The 20,132-nt window shown below is 41.2% G+C and overlaps 1 protein-coding gene across 1 annotated transcript in view; it reads left to right on the top strand.

Annotated features, from left to right (window-relative positions):
• CORO2A (coronin 2A) overlaps positions 1 to 20,132 on the top strand; it is a 418,409-nt gene that overhangs the window by 205,404 nt on the left and 192,873 nt on the right. The window lies entirely within an intron of this gene.

Raw genomic sequence — 20,132 nt, 5'->3', positions numbered from 1 at the left:
GCTTGGCAGTTAGCCAGCCATCCACCAAGCCTCCAAGTTCCGGAATCCCCCCTATTTGAATTTGAAAAATAAGGAAGCATAGAGAAGGGGTGAAATCATATTATGAAAAAGTGAATGGTAGCGATCACAGATCCAATCTATTACGTGGTGATTATAAATGATGGACACTTTTTCATGCTAGCATACCTTTGTTTAACCTACCATATCTACTTATATTAACTGACTCATTACTTGCAAGTGGTGTGCTCAGCAGATAAAATTCACAAATTTTGCACCATTCACTCCACAAAATGTTTCTCTGTTTGGTCTAACTAATATACCATAGATTGGTTCACAAGTAAAATTATATTTATCCCTCATTCTTCCCTTTAAAACAGCAGAGTTCCAGCCCCAACCACAGTCCTGATGCTAACTCAGTAGGGCCAATGTACCGGATAGTTACCATTTCATTAGAACTCGTCAGGAGAATCTGAGAGCCTTAATGCAGTTTCACACTCTCTTCCTTGCTGCTTGTTGCAGTACTGCTCCAATTGCAATGCTGTAATGCTAAATCTTCCAAGGAACTCCATCTATTTATTCTTTCATTGGCTGCTGTAAGTCTGCTGGCCTTCTCTTCAAGACCCTTTGGAATAACGCCCCAAAGGAGAAAGCCATCCGGCATCCCCAGGAGCACAGTGCCAAAGACTGGCAACCAACCTATTGAAGATCTGCCATTCTCTGACAATCTTCCACAGCCGATGCCACAATCGCCCTGAAGCTGTCTACAACTTGTTCACCGGCCCCAACATTCTGCAAAACTCTTCTCAGCCTTTATCGTGTTCTAGCATTCTTAAAAGGGACTCCGAAGCCGGGTGAATGGTCTTGCTGCTGCCTGGGCTGTTTTCTCCTTTTTTGAGCCTTTGGTAAAGCAGCTTTGTCATCTCCTGTTCCATAGCTCAGAGTTCTGCCTTTTTGTATATTTTGTTTTGTGAGGCTTGTCTAGCGCTGTGATGGAACCACACCAGCTGTATGATATCATTTAGGGACTAGAGGTAGCTTTGCCTGGAGCAATCCTCCCAGCAATACCTGCTCAGTTTATCAGCTGCTTAGCTGGTCCTTCGTGTGTCACTGGAAAATTGGACCGCCTGTAGTACAAACCCTAGAGTTAGTAAAGAGTCCCAAGAACTGAGCGCTCCGACTGCGCAATTTCTAAAAGCTTTTTCAGAGCAGTATTTAGACTCCTGGGAAAGATATACATGTCCTGCCCCTGTCAACTGAAAGTTTCCATCTTCATTCTGACGTTGGTAACGAAGACCAAAGGATTCTTATTGGATACAATGGGAGGAATGCCTTTCTGAACAGGCCACGATCAAACTTGATTCACATGTTTAAAGCTGATATCGGTGGTGGGGGACGATTACAGCTCACAGACATCTTCATATCAACGGCCGCCCTTGCATCACCACTCACTGCCATTTTCCCCCCCAAAAACACAGTGATAACACTCAGCGCCATTCAAACGCTGCAGTCTGCCCCACCGGAAACATCCAACCATTTCTGCTCTCTCCGCTTCCCTGGGTCCAGCCATTCACAAGTCTCCTTGTATCATTCTGAGGTAGAGACCAGGTACAATGAAGAAAAACCAGCAGTGGCAGGAGGGCCAAGCCAGCACAACTTCAGACCCAGAATCCCAAAGGAATGAAGGTAAGTGAAAGGGACATTCAAAAAGCATTCTCTGCTACCGGAGGCCGCGTTACCAGCTCCGCCCACCTCCCCCACCGTCACCAACCCTTCTTTTACGTCTGTCACATACCTAGTAGGCTGGAACTTCCTTCATATATAGAATTTTCCTATCAGAAGATTCTTTTGAATGAGAAGAAAAAAATCAAAATAAATCTATGGTTCCATGACAGATATCCAAAGAAAAACATTAAACAAAATTCTTTTTTTTAAATCTCCAATGTCCAGAGAGAATTAGTTAATAAAAATTCAATGACAGCTAACAAGATTATCCATTTAGTCCATTGATGTTTCTTGTTGGGACAAAAACTCCTTTAGCTTTTCAGGGTCTTCAAATTGGTAAAATTTATCTTTACGAGTAACCCTCATTATAGCAGGGTAATAAAGCCCATATTTTGCCCCTATATCCTTCAATTGTTGTCTCATTTGCAGAAATTTTTTGCGAAGCTGCACTGTTTCATGTGCAAAGTCTGGGACAAACATAATGTTGGAATCCTTATAAGATAGATTTTTTTTCTCCTTTGCCACCCTTAAAACTTCCAAAACGTGCTGGAAATGTAGCAGTCACAAAATTATTGGTCTGGGTCTCACCTGGCCATGAGGTCTCCTCCCCGGGATCCTGTGTGCTCTTTCTATTTCCAGTGGCACTTTAAGGGGAAGTATTTTTGGAATCACTTCTGGGCGTGTGAGCACAGCTCCGCCCCCCCTCCGAACCAGCGGGGAACATTAAAAAGCTTGCAGTGGGATGTTCCTCCCGCACCGAAACCAGCGGCCAGCAGGTCAAATGGCTCAGCCCAGAGCCCTGCTCCAGCCGGGTGTGTGAGCGCAGCTCCACCCCCCCGAACCAGCGGGGACCATTTAAAAGCCTGCAGCGGGATCTTCCTCCCGAACTGAAACCAGAGGCCAACAGGCCAAATGGCTCAGCCCAGAGCCCTGCTCCAGCCAGGCATGTGAGTGCAGCTCCACCCCCTTGAACCAGCGGGGAACATTTAAAAAGCCTGCAGTGTGAACAGTGAGCTGGCTATGGCGCACAGCAAAGGCGCGCGCCTTAGCGCGCGCCTTTGTGAAGAGACTGAGCGGAGAGACTGAGACTGAGTCCACCAGATAAGTATAATTGTTACAACTTTAAAAATCTAATAATATGAAGTACTATTAGCAGGTAGAATGTACTAGAATAAAAATTCAAACTCCATACTGAATTATATGTGCATTTACATTTTTAGCCAATATGGCAGCATAATTGCTTATACTTTAATGTCTGACTAATGTGAACTACTATTAGCTGACAGAATGTATTAGATTAGAAACTCAAACCCATACTGAATTATATATGCATAATTGCTCCAACTTTAAAAATCTGACTAATATGAAGTACTATTAGTGGGTAGAACATTAAATATCTGACTAACATGAAGACCATTAGTGGGTAGAATGTAGTAAATTAGTATTTCAAACTTCCTACTGAATTACATAGGCATTTAGGCCCCGATTCTGTAAAGTGCACCTAACTTTAGATGTGCTTTAGGCGTCTGATTTAAGTGGATAATGAGCGATTTAAGGGTCATAACAAGCGTTAATTGGGACTTAGACGGAGTTAGGTGTCCTTTAGGCGTCCTTAGAACACAGATGCGAGATAGGCGCAGATTTAGGGAATAGTCGTGTCTAAGTTTGTAGACGTGGGCATGGTTAAGGATAGGCACCACATAGACACTAGTTAGGCAGCAGAGCGCGTCTAAACAGCGTAGAAAATGTAGGCAAAGGAAAAGCTGGTCTAAGTGTAGTTTTTGCTTCATTTCAATGCAGTTTCAGCTTTCGTAGCTGGTGACTTCCTATAGACGCAAGTTAGGTGTGCTTTCTGCTTCTGCAATGATATTTCCTATAGTGAGTTTGAATATTTTTTTTTCTTCTTTATCCCTCCTAATAGATCTAATAAGCTACCATATCAATAGAGCACATCAATATAAACATATTGCATGCAAAACTTAGTACTTTTCTGCCCAAACAGTAATATGATTTACTCATTACAGCACCTTTGGCTTTCCTGCTTAAAAAGAACTCATTTTTTTCTCAACAAACAGTGCTGCAATCAGCTTTTTCTTGAGAGCAAAGAAAGAACATGAAAAACATATCATTATTGCACACATTACTTCATTTCTCAGCACATAAAAAGAGAAAAACCAGATACAAACATTAACAAGCATTTTCCCTCATTGTAAAATGGAGCTCTTCAGCTTCACAAAGCTGACCTCATTGTGAGATCATCAAGCTGCACCTTCAAGGTAGTATGCCACATTTAAAAGATGCGTTGATTTCACAACCTCTGTATGACCAGCAGAGGACTTTAACCCATAGAGCTACATCAGCTTTTACTCAGATGGATCTCACTGCCCTTTCATATCATAATTGACGGACCTGCCTATGAATCATCTGATTAGCTATCATATCACAATCATCAGAAAGAAAGCATTTCTGGCTCACCAGGTTAATGTGCCTTGTCCATCTTCTCAAGCACCCCGGTTCAAATCCCATCTTGACTCATTGTAACAGCTTCCTATTAGCTCTCATAAGAGGGTCTATGGTGGACATTGCCATTTTTATCAGCTCATTTCCCTTTCCAGGCAAACTTATTTTCTCCTTCCCATGGCTAGGACATCCTAAGCTGTCATGGGAGGAAACTTCTCTGACAGTAAGATGCCATTTGTAGCTCACCAGGTTAATGTGCCTTATTGCACCTTTGCCATCTTCTGATTCAAATCCCACCCTCACTTTCACTCATTTTAATAGCATCCTAACAGCTCTCATAAGTGGTGGAATTTGCTGTTTTTCATCAGCATTCTGCAGTTTGCAGGCACAGGTGCATTAGATACATTCATCTTCTCTCTGCTACAAGCCATTGTGGTAGGAATGTATTTCCTTCTATGTAATATCCACAAAGGGCAACAGGTAGAAGAGTTTACTAAAACTTCAGAGGGCTTGGACAGGTATTGAAGGAAGGTACATGTTTTTGAGATGTACCCTAGAGACATTCCTGTTGGTATATTCAGCTTGGCTGGTTGTGGTTTCATGCTTGAGGAGTGTGTGTTGGGGTGGGAGAGGGAGGTTTAGGATGAGCGAGAACAGGCTGCTTTAGACATCTGAGAATTGCTGCAGATCATTTTAAAGATCAACTCAAATATGTTTAAGCAAAGGAATGGCCAAAGAATATGAAGGTTTTCTGGTAGAAAAATGAATCTCAAATATTTGCTAACCACACTCAAGACTTGAACCCCTGATGTATGGAAGATAAAAAGCTGCGCCTTAATGCATAGAGCTATAGAAGGAACTTCGTTTAGACTTTGGTAACAGAGCCTCTACAGACTAAGCAGATGACAAATGGCTTCTAGTAAAAGCTTTGAGAAGTGAAGGAATTGATTAAAAGTCAGTACAGATGTGTTTGCCCAAACCACACCTAAAGCACGCCCAATCAGATTTGAAAGTTTTCTGGCGGGAAGTCCAAACGGTGCCTATGACGTCAGATGCTATTTAGGCATCCTTAGTATAAGAAGATCCATCAGAGCAGTGTTTTCTCTTTTAGGACACCTATTCTGTGCTAATGTTTATTTCTGAGACTACTTTTCTTGATTATCTTTTAACCTTTTCATTCCTATATCTGCCACAACTCTACATTTCATAGGACCATTAGCAGCTATAGTAATTTGCAATTTTGATGTTTGTCTAACCTTTTTCATCTTTCCAGGAACAAATCTAGGTGAGAATGATATATTGCTAGCTACTTAGGTGTCTTTATTAAATAAAAGCTCAGGAAGAACTGATTTCTTCGTTTGCACTCCCATTCTATTTTATTGCTTATGGTGATTCTCCATTAACTTCTTGTTACTATCTGCCACAACTCTCCATTCCACAGGATTATTAGCAGGTCTGAGAATTAGTGATGATATAATTTGGTTCCAGGAGTCTTGGCTGAACCCCCCCCCCCCCCTGAAACTTTGGTGCCAGCAAAATGGATATGCAAGTTCATGAATATGTGGAATCTATGATATTGGGAAGATGGAAGCAGTGCTTTTCCTCATAGAGCTAAAGGTAAATCATTTTAGAGTCATAATTTATAGGCATCCTTATTATAAAAAAGGAACAGTGTTTTTTTTTGCTTCTGTTCATTATAGCTGTTATTCTGAGACTATGGTGTGACATATTTTCCCAAGACTTCTGTTTGTTATTTTTGCCAGATGTCTGTCATAACTTTTTCCCTGTTTTTCTCCTGATTTCAGGCTCCCAGAGTAGCTAATGACTCCTCTTGTGTTTCCCAGAGGCCAGAGCAGGTCTGTTCAAACTGGGTTCAGCACAGCTTGCACCTGGATAAAGCTCAAATCCCAAAACAGAAAGAATAGATGAGAATGATATATTGCAACTTTCTTTGCCCTTGTGATGAATTATCTACATTTTCAGAATACCACACTTTTTTCCTTCAGAAGGATGTACTTATTAGTGAGTTTTTTACAAAGGTGTGCTAAATCCACGCATGCGCTAACTACTAATGTGTGCATAGGATAACATGTACGCGTTAAGTTTTACCGCACGCTGAAGTGGCACCGTTTAGGTGCCTTTAACGTGTGCTAAAGGTTAACACGTGCATGTTATCCTATGGACGCATTAGTAGTTACCGCATGTGTGGATTTAGTGCACCTTTGTAAAAGACAGGCTAAAACTCACCAATCAACTCTTAATTTGTCTCAATCCATCTTCCTTTTTCTTCAGCCTGCCTTCTCCTACCAGGAGCAGATTCTGGGACCTTAACAATTCTACCACAGTAACAACTTGGACCTAGGAGCGGCTTACTATGCATACCTGTCATCCATTTCATCAAACTGCTGTTGCCTGATATTATACTTGCATGCTGCTTTTCTGGACTGTGCAATAAAAATCTTATACCATTTTTCATCTTGTGCTTATTTATATTGAGTAGTAGCTAGGCAGTAGTGTTTACTTAATAAGCACCACTTCAGCTACTTGGTCATATTGACCTTTGTCTTATCTAGTGTTCCATGAAGCTCAGGCTGCAAAGAGGAGGATGGGGTGGCAAACAGGGTAGCAGGCATGTTTTCTGCCTCAAAGTCTGCAACCAGCACAATACTGTATTTGAGAACATAAGATTAGATGAGAGGTGGAGAGGATGAACCAGGTGCCTTAACTTGGTGGCTTCTTTCAGTCAGTTTCCTACCCTGACAGCTTGAGAAATGCTGAACTGCAGACAATTTGGCATGCTTCGGGCGGTCCGTTATGGAGCCACAAGCATGCTGATACTTCTGCCCAAAGGACACCTAAACAGGCTGATTCTGTAGCACAGCGGTTAGAATGAAGGTTGGGGTGTGAGCCTGGTCTGGGTTTGACTCCCTCATGTCCTTCAGCTGACAAAATACTAATTTTAATAAAAATGACAAGCTACAAACCAATCACATCTAATTTTCATCTCAAACAGGACAACATTAGCAATACTAGAAACAATCTATTCCAAAAGTTGAGTTTGCATTTCCTAAAAACAGCAGTATTTTAATCCATGTCACATTTATTGAACCCGACTTGAGATTCTGGCTTTTGGGACAATGAAAGCAGTGCTTTAAACCAGTGGTTCCCAACCCTGTCCTGGAGGACCACTAGGCCAGTCAGGTTTTCAGGATAGCCCTAATGAATGTGCACAGAGCAGATTTGCATGCCTGACACCTCCATTATATGCAGATCTCTCTGATGCATATTCATTAGGGCTATCCTGAAAACCTGACTGGCCTGGTGGTTCTCCAGGACAGGGTTGGGAACCTCTGCTTTAAACCATTGAGCTACCAGTCTTTTGACTTAGCTAACTGTGAGATGCTAGGTAAGAAGATTTTACCTTAGCAGATCACTAAGCTAAGAGTCAGAGACACTAGAGTGGAAGGTGCTGTAGTTCAATGAGTAAAAGTGCTGTATTGATCTTCCAGAGGTTGTGAGTTCAACTCCCAGCCTGTCTTTTACTTGTGGCATTCTACTTTGCAGGGGCACTTTGATGATTTCACAATGAGGTCATCATTGTGCAGCTGCATACCTTCATTTGCAATGAACTAGAAGCCACATTCAGGTCTGTTCTGTGTTTTATGGGCTTTCTGTTTGCTTTGAAGAATGAGCTGATTGTAGCAATGTTTCATGACAAAGAGTGTGTTATTTAGAGCAAGGAATCGCTTCTAAAAACCTCTCTCAAATAACGTCTGTGGGATGCCCAGAGAAAGCTGATTGGATGACCTAAATAGCATGTATCATGCAAAAGCCTTTCTGGAGCTTAAACCAGGTCTGTCTGAAGCCTATACGGAGCTCAAAGTCCTATGCTTTATGCTTCTTATAGGAGCTAATGATACCATTGCTATACAAGTTTCTGTTTAGCACAGGAGTGAAGCGTTCCCCCTTCCATGCTGATGTTCCCAGATCAACTCCCACTGAAACTAATATATTATAAATATCCTTTTAAATATGGTATACTGTGTTTTTATTATCCTTTTAATGATGGTATACTTTAGGTTAATTATGTTAAAGCTTACAGTCCTGAAATAATAATAACAAATCAGTAAAAACCACCTTTTTATATATAACATCGTAGGGACGTCTACCTGGCATCTATATGGGGTTTTTGGGAACGCGTACCTAATACTCTAGCCCCAGCGTCGGCAGCAACAAGATTGGCTCAACATCGGAGCCAGATCTGTAGGGGGGAAACCTACCGACCAGTACCTGCAGCCACCAATTCAGCTCTGTATCTGAGCCTTGTTCTGGCCCCTGCCCCACCGAGCGTGAGAGCCTGCTCTGCCCATCCCAGGCCTGCCGGGAGCAATTTTAAATCTAGCAGTGAGGGAAGGAGCTGCACTCAAGCCCCAGCGTCGGCAGCAGCAAGATCGGCTCAACATCAGACCCAGATCTGTAGGGGAGAAACCTACTGACCAGCACCCGCAGCCACTAATTTGGCTCTGCATCTGAGCCTCGTTCTGGCCCTGGCCCCGCCGAGTGTGAGAGCCTGCTCGACTCATCCCATGCCTGCCAGGAACAGTTTTAAATCTAGTGGTGGGGGAAGGAGCCACACTCAAGCCCCAGCATCGGCAGCAGCAAGATCGGCTCAACATCAGACCCAGATCTGTAGGGGAGAAACCTACTGACCAGCACCCGCAGCCACCAGTTCGGCTCTGCATCCGAGCCTCGTTCTGGCCCCGGCACCGTCGAGCATGAGAGCCTGCTCAGCCCATCCCAGGTCTGCCAGGAACAGCTTAAACTCCAGCAGATGAATAGCGCCCAGCCATTCGGCGCGCTGGCTAAGGCGTACAGCAATGGCGCGTGCGCCTTAGCACGTGCCTTTGTGAAGTGATTGTGCGAAACGACTGAGACCAAGTCCACATGATAAGTCTACCTTATTACCTTCAAAAGTATAACCTGTTACTGCATGCAAATAATCCTGTTACTGCATGTCAATCAAAACTAGATACTGCATGATAAGCTCACCCATAAACAACAAAAAAGTTTAACCTAGTACTGCATGACAAACATAATCCACTACAAGACAAGAACATCTTTTGTCAACCAAAAGAAAAAACCCATTACTGCATGACAAGCAAAAACATCTACTGCATGAGATCTCTATTTATTAGTAAACCAAAAGTACAGCCTGCTACTACACTACAAGACTATCTTCTGATAAACCAAAATATAGCCTGCCAATGCGCGACAAATAAAACCAGCCACCGCAAGACAAGTTTTCCAGCTTTTCAACCCCACGTTATCTAACTACTTACATTTAGCCTCTAGTCAAATATAGCAATTTTTAACAAACACAAACTATTTTTAGGGGTACTGTATCTAATCTGCTCCAGATGCTGGGGCAATGATGAAAAATCACCTCAACCAATTCATACCCACATCTCTTGGCACAGACCAACTAAACTAACCAAAACAACAGGCTCCCATTGAACCTTGCAAAACTGTCTAGAACAAGGCCCACTTCAAATCCTAGTCATGAACACTACCCGAAAACTCTTCAAAACCATACAGAAATAAGGCCAAAAACAGAAACCTAAAAAAGCTAATATCTACTGAAACTCTCACCCCAAACAACTATGGAAACTTTAAGGGACTCTATCTAAATACCTGGTCCGTGAGAAACAAAGCACATATATTAAATGATAGAGGATTACTGTACAGGTCCTGGACCTGTTGGGTTGCCGCATGAGCGGACTGCTGGGCACGATGGACCTCAGGTCTGACCCAGCAGAGGCATTGCTTATGTTCTTATGATTGGATAGTGCAAACAAATCCGGACCTCCTGTTTCTGACAGAAACATGGTTGGTCTCTGACACGGACATTATCATGAAAGAAATTCTACCACAGGGATACAAAATACTTCCACTATCAAGAAGCTGGAAAAAAGGGGTGGTCTAGCGATTATCTTAAAAGAATTCTTTGTTTACAACAAGATAGACTCCAAAACTTCAGATAACCTAGAAATACTAACTTGCAAGATCATAAATGCCCAATTAGAAGAGTCACTAATTGTGACATATCCCTCCCAAAAAATGGTCTAACGCTAGAGAATTCTTTGAATTCCTTACGTTAAACACCCTAAAAGGATCGTACACCCTACTACTGGGCGACATAAACATTCAACTAGAGCAAAAGGAAAAACTAGAAGTGACCGAAATTGACACCTTCTTAACGTTGCCCAATTTCTCGATGCCAAATACAGAGATAACACACGAGAAAGGGCATCAACTAGACATAGTTACCTTTTCTCACAAGGAAACCCCCGACCCAAAGATTAAATACAATACAGGGGCCTGGGAAAAATGCATTTGGTCAGACCACTATATTGGCATTCGACCTACACTGGCAAAAGAAGTCATTCCAACCTACATACATAAGAGAAAACAATAACCAGTCGCGGTAATATCGACCCAACGGAATTCTGGACTCATTACGAACTACGACCAATAACCGAGGAAATACAGGATTTCCCAACAAGATGGGGAAAGTTCAGTAAGGAACTAGTAGACCAATTGGCACCATACCAAACATACAAAAAGAAAGAAAGAGTATTAAATGAATGGTTCGATGCAGAACTATTAACCTGCAAACAGGAACTAAGAAAATTGGAGAGAATCTGGAAAAAAACAAAGAAAAAGATAAGACAAACTGGAAACAAAAAATGAAAATATACAAAACTCTGATCAAAGAAAAACGCACAAAACACTATGGGGCTCATAATCGAAAGAGAAAAACATCCAAAAACTGGCCTAAGTTGGCACTTGGACGAACATTTCTCAAAAACGTCCAAGTGCCAATAATAAAACTGGGTTTTGGACGTATTTCTAAACGACCTAGGCCTTTATAGTGCCGCTCAATGTCCAAAGCTAAACAGGGCATTTCGTGAGGCGTGTCGAGGGTGGGAGTTGGGCGGGATGTGGGCCGGCTTAGACTTAGTCGTACAGCATGTATAACCCAAAGTTTAACAACAGAGCCTAGACGGAACTTGGACGTTGTGACTTAGACCATGTAAAACATGGTCTAAGTCACAAAATGCCACCTAAATTCACCAGATAAGCACAGAAAACACATAACACAGACCCCCATACACTACCCCAGTGATCACCCCCCTAAAACTTATTCACAACTTTAAATTTCAGCCTTCAGACCATCATCACCTGGCCGCCTGGCATAGGAAAGCCTAGTCATCCAGCCCAGAGGCAGCTTAAGTCATCTTGGGGGTGGGTTAGGGACCCATGGAGAGGAGGAGCCATGCCCATAAGCCCCTATAATCACTGCATTTATACTTAAACATGTGCACTCCCCTATACACCCACAAAACCCTTTTTTTCTGGCATATAAGTGGCTCCTGCAGCCATAAGGGCTATTGGGGTGGTAGATAAGTGGGTCTAGGGGATTCTGGAGGTGGTTTGGGGGGGCTCACCTTCATCTATAAGGGAGCTGTAGTGAGGAGAAGCCATGGCACCTTTTTTGTGAAGTTCAAGCAGTGCCCTGTAAGGTACCCCACTATTTAGGTGGCATGTCTGGGTGTGCAGTCCATCACTTTGCAGACCCCTCCCATGTCCAACAGGGCTTGTTCTAGGCATTTTGGACTTGGACGAAAAGTTGGACGGAAATGTGGTATAAAGATAGATGATTTAGCGGCTTGGACGATCAGATCGGCAGGACACATAATTAGATGATTTTCAAAAGTCAAAAAAAGTTGGACGTATCTTTCGAAAATGTATCTTAGGCTCTTAACTTTGGACGACTTGCGAGATGGACGTAAACAGACCTAGACGTCCCTTTCGATTATGCCCCTCTACACACAGAAAATAGGTACATCAAAAATAAATAGTAAAGAACTGTTCAAACTAGTAAAAACGATAACAAATACATCCCGAATCCTGAAAAAGACAACGAAAGCCCTCCATCTGCTCAAACCCTAGCCAATTTCTTTAAAAATAAAATCACCGATCTAAGAGCAACAATACCCACGCCCAAAACCAATACAGATTTCTACTTCAGACCCCACAATCAGGAATCCAGAGCAGACATGCTCTGGGATCACTTCGAGCTTCCAAACTGGCATCAATTCTTAACTTTATTCAATAAATACACAAAGTCAAACTGCCTACTGGACGAATGTCCATTTAAAATCATGAAAGTTGCTCCATCAGACTTTAAAAAGGAACTAGTCACTTGGCTTACAACTACTCTTACTAACAGAATACTGAATGAGGACATGAGTCACATACTGATCACACCTATCCCCAAAGATCAGAGAAACTCAATAGCCCTGACTTCCAATTACAGGCCTATAGCAAGCATCCCCCTATTCACTAAGCTACAGGAAGAACTGGTCAACTTGGAACTAGTGAACTACCTAGACAAATTCAACATCCTTAGTGAACACCAATCAGGATTCAGAAAAGGATACAGCATGGAAACAGTTATAGCTTCCATCCTAAACCACATATATGATCTTATCAGGAAGGGTAAAAGTGCACTGATTTTTCAACTTGACCTTAGCAGTGCGTTCGATCTACACTATTTAACATCTACATCTCATCCTTAGGCCATCTGTTAAAAAAGTTAAGCTTAAATCATTATATATATGCAAATGATATATCCATCCTAATCCCCTTAAATGACATAACAAACAAAACAATAGATAACCTTTCTCACATAATGATCGAAATAGAAAAATGGACAACCAACTTCAAACTGAAACTAAACACAGAAAAGACAAAAGTCTTCTTGGCAAGCCCCAAGGACAAAATTACCAGAACATCATTACAATTAAACGGCCATGATTACCAAATCTCCAAAACCATAAAAATACTGGGTATCACACTGGACACACACTTAACCATGGCAGACAACATGAACTTAGTGATGAAGAAATGCTTTTGTACACTCTGGAAACTAAGGATCATTAAAAAAATACCTTGACGCTACATCCTTTAGACTACTGGTGCAGTCTCTGATCCTATCAATGCTGGACTACTGCAACATTGTTTACCTAGGTATCCCCCCCAAAAAAGTACAAAAAGTAAGAATAGTGCAAAACACAGCAGTTCGTTTGATCTTCGGTTTGAGGAAAAATGACCACATCAACCCTTACTACAAAAAGTTGCACTGGTTGCCAATGGAGGCGCGCATTCTGTTCAAATTTGCCTGCATTTGTTTCAAGCAGGTCTGGGGTCTAGCGCCTTCCTACCTGCTACCACAGTTCATATTACACAACCCCACATGACCAACCAGAAACCGAAACATCTCTATCTACCAAAAGATCACAGGTTTCAATCCTTTTTGGAAATAACCTTCATGTTTCAAGCAGGCAGACAGCAGTCCTGGATGGATAACTACATAAATAGAGCCAGTCTGACCTATGGCGCATTCTGAAAATCAATCAAAACCGTTCTGTTTGACAAATTCATATCCTAAACAGAAGCCTCTCCACTCTTAATAATATTTTTCCCCTCTCTCTACCTCGATGTAATTTGCTGTCCTCTATCTATTTCTTATGTAACCCTCACTTCTTGCTTCCTGTAATTCGCTGATTGTCCAGCCTTCTTCGAATGTGAACCGCCTAGAAGTCTTTCGACTATTTAAGTATAGAAGAATAAAGATATTATTATATATTATAAGATACGCTTAGTGCATTAAAGACATCTATACTATGCCTATGTAGCACCTAAGTAACGCTGATTGGCACTTGCACCACAAGGACGTCTAAAGCACGCCTAAAGTTAGGCACAGTTTACAGAATCGGGACCTTACAGTCTCAGTCAAAATGGCAGCTGTTAACAAATTACAGATAATACTGGGCATAGTTTATTTAATTTGTTATAGAAGCTGATGTAATAATGATAGGCCCCCTGAACCAATACCAGTCCACCTTTCTTGGTATAAGACAACTAAGACGAACAAACTAATGGGTTCACACCAATTCTTATATGATTGTTCTGAACTAGGTCCGCTAGAAATCCCTGTGGCAAATATCATTCACAAACCTTCCAAATCACACAGAAACAAGATCAAGAATAGAATTTAAAAAAAGTTAAAATATACTGAAACTCATACCATAACACATCATGGGAATTTCAAGGGATATGCCCGGTCCGTGAGAAACAAGGACCAGGTGATATATGATTGGATCGAAGAAAAGAACCCAGACTTCCTATTTCTAACTGAAACATGGATGGTCTCTGATACAGATGTTATAATAAAAGAAATGTTACCACAGGGTTATAAAATCATTCTACTATCTAGAAGTTGGAAAAAAGGGGGAGGTCTAGCAATAATCTTAAAAGAATTTTTCAATTTTAGCAGGATAGATTTTAAAACTACAGAAGAATTGGAAATCCCTAACTTGTAAGATCACTAATACTGAATTGGAAGAACCATTAGCTGTGACACTATTTTATATCCCCCCCAAAATGGACAACAGCCAAAGAAGAATTCTTTGAATTCCTCATGGCTAACACCTTAAAGCAGTGGTCTCAAACTCAAACCCTTTGCGGGGCCACATTTTGGATTTGTAGGTACTTGGAGGGCCGCAGAAAAAAATAGTTAATGTCTTATTAAAGAAATGACAATTTTGCATGAGGTTAAACTCTTTATAATTTATAAAACTTTCCTTTAACAGTTTTACCTTATGCAAAATTGTCATTTCTTTAATAAGACATTAACTATTTTTTCTGCGGCCCTCTAAGTACTCTATTTTTTTCTGCAGCGCTCACATTTAAAGTTTAATATCTTTTCTTTCTCAAAACTGGCACATTTCTATTACTAAATTGAAAATAAAATCATTTTCCTACCTTTGTTTGGTAATTTCATCAGTCTCTGGTTGCACTTTATTCTTCTGACTGTGCATCCAATATTTCTTCTCTTCTTTCAGCCTCCTGTATGCTTCCTCTCCTCCAGACCTCATTCCCTCCCCCAACTTTTTCTTTCTTTTTCTATGTCTGTCTTTCTCTGATTCCTTGTCCCATTTTTTGCTTTGTTTCTGGCTTCTTGTCCCTCCCTTCTTTCTTTTTTCCTTCTGGCTCCCTGTCCCCCCCTTCTTTCTTTTTTCCTTCTGGCTCCCTACCCCCCCTTCTTTCTTTCTTCCTTCCTGCCCTCCCCCATGCCACCGCCGCCGGGGAATAGGCTGCTGCTGGCGCCATCGGGAACAGGCCGAGATCTCCACAGGGCCGACCAACTCTCGCTGCCCGACGTCAATTCTAATGTTGGAAAGGATGTTCCAGGCAGCCAGGCAGCAATTGGCTAGCCAGAACATCCTCTCAATGTCAGAATTGAGGTCGGGCGGCGAGAGAAGCAGGGAGATCAAAGAGCATGGTGCCGGCGGTGAGAAGGGAAGGGAAGCAGTTGGGCACTCCTGCTCTAGACGAGCTGCAAGCCGCACTCTATGAAGAACAGTGGAGGGTGACCAGTTGTGCGGACCGCCCCCCCCTTGGTACACCACTGGAGCAGCAGCGTGTCTGGCCGGCTCATTCCATTCAAAGCCGCGGGTGGCGGCTCCTTGCGAGATCCGCACCTGCGTCTGAAGCCTCTCTGATGTTGTGATGTCATAGAGGCTTCCGATGCAGGAGCGAATAGCGCAAGGAGCCGCCAACCCGCGGCTTTGAACGGAACAAACCGGCCAGACCCGCTGCTGCTCTAAAAGGAAGGAATTATCCAGTCCAAACCGTGGGCCGCAAATAAAACTTGGAGAGCCACATGTGGCCCGTGGGCCGCGTGTTTGAGACCTCTGCCTTAAAGGGACCATATAATCTGTTGGGTGACATAAACATATATCTAGAGCAAGTGGGAAAACCAGAAGTGATTGAAATTGACACGTTTCTAACTGGTTTTACAATACCAGATACGGAGGAAACACATGAAAAGGGACACCAATTAGATATAGTCACTTTTTCACACAAAGACATCCCAGAACCAAAGATCCAATATTGTATAGGAGCATGGGAGAAATGCATATGGTCAGATCATTATATTTGCAATTTTGATTTACGCTGGCAAAAGAAACAATCTTTTGCAAAACATATAAGCAAAAACATAAAGAAGAAAACAGTCACCAGCAGAGGTATTATAAATCCAACTGAATTCTGGGCACATTATGAATTATTTCCCAAAATTGAAGAAGAACAGGCCTTCCCTACTAAATGGGGAAAGTTCAGCAAGGAAGTGTTAAACCAAATAGCACCAATTCAAACATACGAAAAGAAAGAGAGGGTATCAAAAGAGTGGTTCGATTCCTAACTACTAGTTTTTAAACAGGAATTGAGAAAACTAGAAAGAACATGGCTTAAAACAGATAAAGAGGAAGATAAAAGAATATGGAAACAAAAAATGAAAAAAATATAAAACTCTGATAAAAGAAAAGCATTCTAAACATTATGCACAACAAATAGGTCTGCACAACAAATAGGAACATCTAAAATAAATAGCAGAGAACTGTTTAAACTGGTGAATAGGCTAACAGACACAACACAGGTTCTGAAAAAGAATAATGAATACATACCATAGGTTGATACCCTTGCCAGCTACTTCAACAAAAAAATTTTAGACTTAAGAGCAACAATACCTATACCCACACCTGATTTCAAATTCCAATTCAGACCACATGACAGGGTATCCAGAGTGGACATGCTCTGGGATCATTTTGAGCTACCTAATTGGCATCAATTCCTCACTTTAACAAATACATCAAATCAAACTGCTTGCTAGACGAATGCCCATCTAAGATCATGAAAGTTGCAGTACCTGAGTTTAAAAGGGACTTATTTAATTGGCTAACAACCACTCTCATCATGAGGAAATGGGATACATCCTGATCACACCCATCCCTAAAGACCAGAAGAACGCAATCGCACTGAAGTCCAATTACAGGCCCATAGCGAGTATCCCCTTATTCACCAAACTACTGGAAGGATTGGTCAATTTGGAACTAGTGAATTACCTAGACAATTTTAATGTTCTTAGTGAACACCAATGAGGATTCAGAAAAGGATTCAGCACAGAGACAGCTTCAATCCTCAACCACCTTTACGGTCTTTTTAGTAAAGGTACCAGTGTGCTGATCTTACAACTAGATTTTAGCAGTGCTTTTGATCTAGTAGATCATGAAATAATGCTACATTGCCTAGATGCAATGAGGCTCTCTGGAAGAGTTTGGAACTGGTTTCAGGGTTTTTTAACCAAAAGATCATATCAAGTGGTCTGCGATGAGAAATACTCAAGTTCTTGGAAAAATCCTTCGGGGGTACCTCAAGATTCCCCACTATCACCCACCTTATTTAATATCTACATTTCATCTTTAGGACATCTATTACAAAAGTTAAACCTAAAATACTACATATATGCTGATGATATCTCTATTTTAATTCCTTTGAATAACGTGACCAATGAAATTTAAAACACATTTCCCATATCATGACTGAAATTGAACAGTGGACTATCAATTTTAAATTGAAATTAAATACAGAGAAGACAAAAATTTTCTTGGCAAGCCCAAAGGATAAAATTACCAGAACATCATTACACCTAAATGGTCACGATTACCCAATATCAAACACCATAAAAATACTAGGAGTCACATTAGACACCCACTTGACCATGATCGAACACACAAACTTGGTGGCAAAAAAAGTGCTTTTTTGCACTATGGAAATTAAAAACTATGAAAAAATATTTCGACCCTCTATCTTTTAGACTGCTGGTTCAGTCATTGGTTCTATCCACATTGGACTACTGCAACATAATTTGCGTGGGTATACCTAAAAAACTGAGAAAACTAAGAATAGTGCAGAACACGGCCGTCCGCTTAATATTTGGACTAAAGAAAAGCAAGCATGTTAGTCCCTACTACAAATTGCTACACTGGTTGCCAATGGAGGCATGAATAATGTTCAAGTTCTCATGCTTTTGCTTTAAACTGGTGTGGGGAATGGCCCCTACCTATCTCTTACCACATTTTGAGCTATATATCCCCACTAGGACAACCAGAAATTGCAATCTTTTTGCCTATCCAAGGATCACTGATTGCAAATACAGGTCCTTTCTGGACAGAACTTTTAAGTTTCAAGCTAGTGAACAGCAGACCTGGCTAGGCAATTACATCAACAGAGCCAGGTTGACCTACGGTGCATTTCGGAAAGAAATTAAGACAGCACTGTTCAATAGATTTATCTCCTAATCAGATACCATTTTAAAACTATTAACACCATGGTGATAACTTTGAGAAATATGTGTATTTTTTACTAATTGTATTCTGTAATTCGCTGACTGTTCAGTGACATCGTCGCTATTTGTATTCTGTAATTCACTGATTGTCCAGCTCTCTTCACTGTAAACCGCCTAGAAGTTGCAAGATTGTGGCGGTTTAGAAAAAATAAAGTTATTATTATTATTATTCCTCTAGGAAAGATAATATATTTTTCCTTCTGCCCCCTCTTTTAAACCTAGGATCCTTACATTATTTCTCCTCACACAGTTTTCATAATTAGTCATCTGTTTTCCCATCTCTTGAATGATTTTATGATCTTTTTTGCAATACTGCTGCTCCTGCTCCACTTTCTCCACCCAGGACTCCATTTGATCCATTCTGGTACTAAACATCCATTTTGTTTCCCAGATTTGCCATCTGTTCTGTGACTTCTTTTAAAGCCACTCTAATATTTCTTAGCTCCTCCAACAACTCAATCATATCCAAGCGTCCACAGGCAGAGGAGTCTTAACAGGGGTGGGAGGATCTTCTTTTAGCCTTTTAGTCTTCCCTCCTGTTTTTGGAGCAGTCTCAGGCTTAAATTGTTTGTTAGAAGCCATTGGTTGAAAACTTTCCAAACTTTCTGCCTTAAAAGAGAAAAGTTGTATAGCTGAAAACCATCAAAAGGGTGCCCAGGGACAGGAGCTCAATAGCTATACAGCCATTTTCTGTCTTCAAGTTCCAGAATCATGCATCACTGTTTCTGTTTTTGTGATGTTGCACTGTATGCAGAGTCCAGCTTCTTGGTGGTTCAGTTTAACTTTTGTCTACATATTTCCATTTTACACCCCCCCCCCCCCATTTTTTTATGAGTGTCGGAACTGTTATCACCATGGCCAGTGCTAAAAACCATGCTATGGTTTTGTAAAGGGGTGGTAGTTTGTTATTACATATTCTATACTGGGTGGTGTTTCTGTGTTCTGTGTGTACCACTGACTATGCAGAATCAATCTGTACTAGTTTGACTTGTTTAGTTATATAATGGGTATATTGATGTCCTATAGTATGAAAGATGCTGCCTTTTCCTAGGTACACTCTTATTGTGCGATGTGTGGATTGTTACTAAAAATCATAGTTTTCATATGGATGAGGGGGTATCAAAAATTGATGGGTGTCACATATGTTAGGTATGTCACTGGTTGTGTCAACTCTATGGTTGGTATAACTAATGGTTCATAAATGCTTGTATTATATAATGGCATCTTGACACACAGAGGTGTCTTTAAAGAATTGGCTTTCACCACATGGCATCCAGGTGTCTAACAGAATGCACCAAATTATATAATTTCCCTCATAGTTTTGGTGGCTCTTAAATAGATTGAAGAAAGTACAAAATTGCTTCTGGAAAAAAGCACATAGAGCAGCAGACCTCTACAAGAAATAGTTTTTATTGTCCTCTTTAAAAGCACTTAGGTATAAAATACTGTCCCCTGACATGGCCACATTTCACCAGTTGGCTGCATCAGGGGCAAGCAATACCAGAAACAATGCATTAATTATTCATAAATTAATTAGTTAATTAATCTACATTGCTATTTCCTTAATCACAGACTGCTTCTTTTGTTGTTTCTTAGTCCAAAATTGCTTTTGACCAAAAAAGTTTGTGCACCCCTA

Source organism: Geotrypetes seraphini, chromosome 1 (genome assembly GCF_902459505.1).
Source record: "Geotrypetes seraphini chromosome 1, aGeoSer1.1, whole genome shotgun sequence".
Taxonomy (NCBI): Eukaryota; Metazoa; Chordata; class Amphibia; order Gymnophiona; family Dermophiidae; genus Geotrypetes; species Geotrypetes seraphini.
The sequence above is the reverse complement of the archived record's forward strand: the minus strand, read 5'-3'. Positions and strand labels throughout refer to the sequence as shown.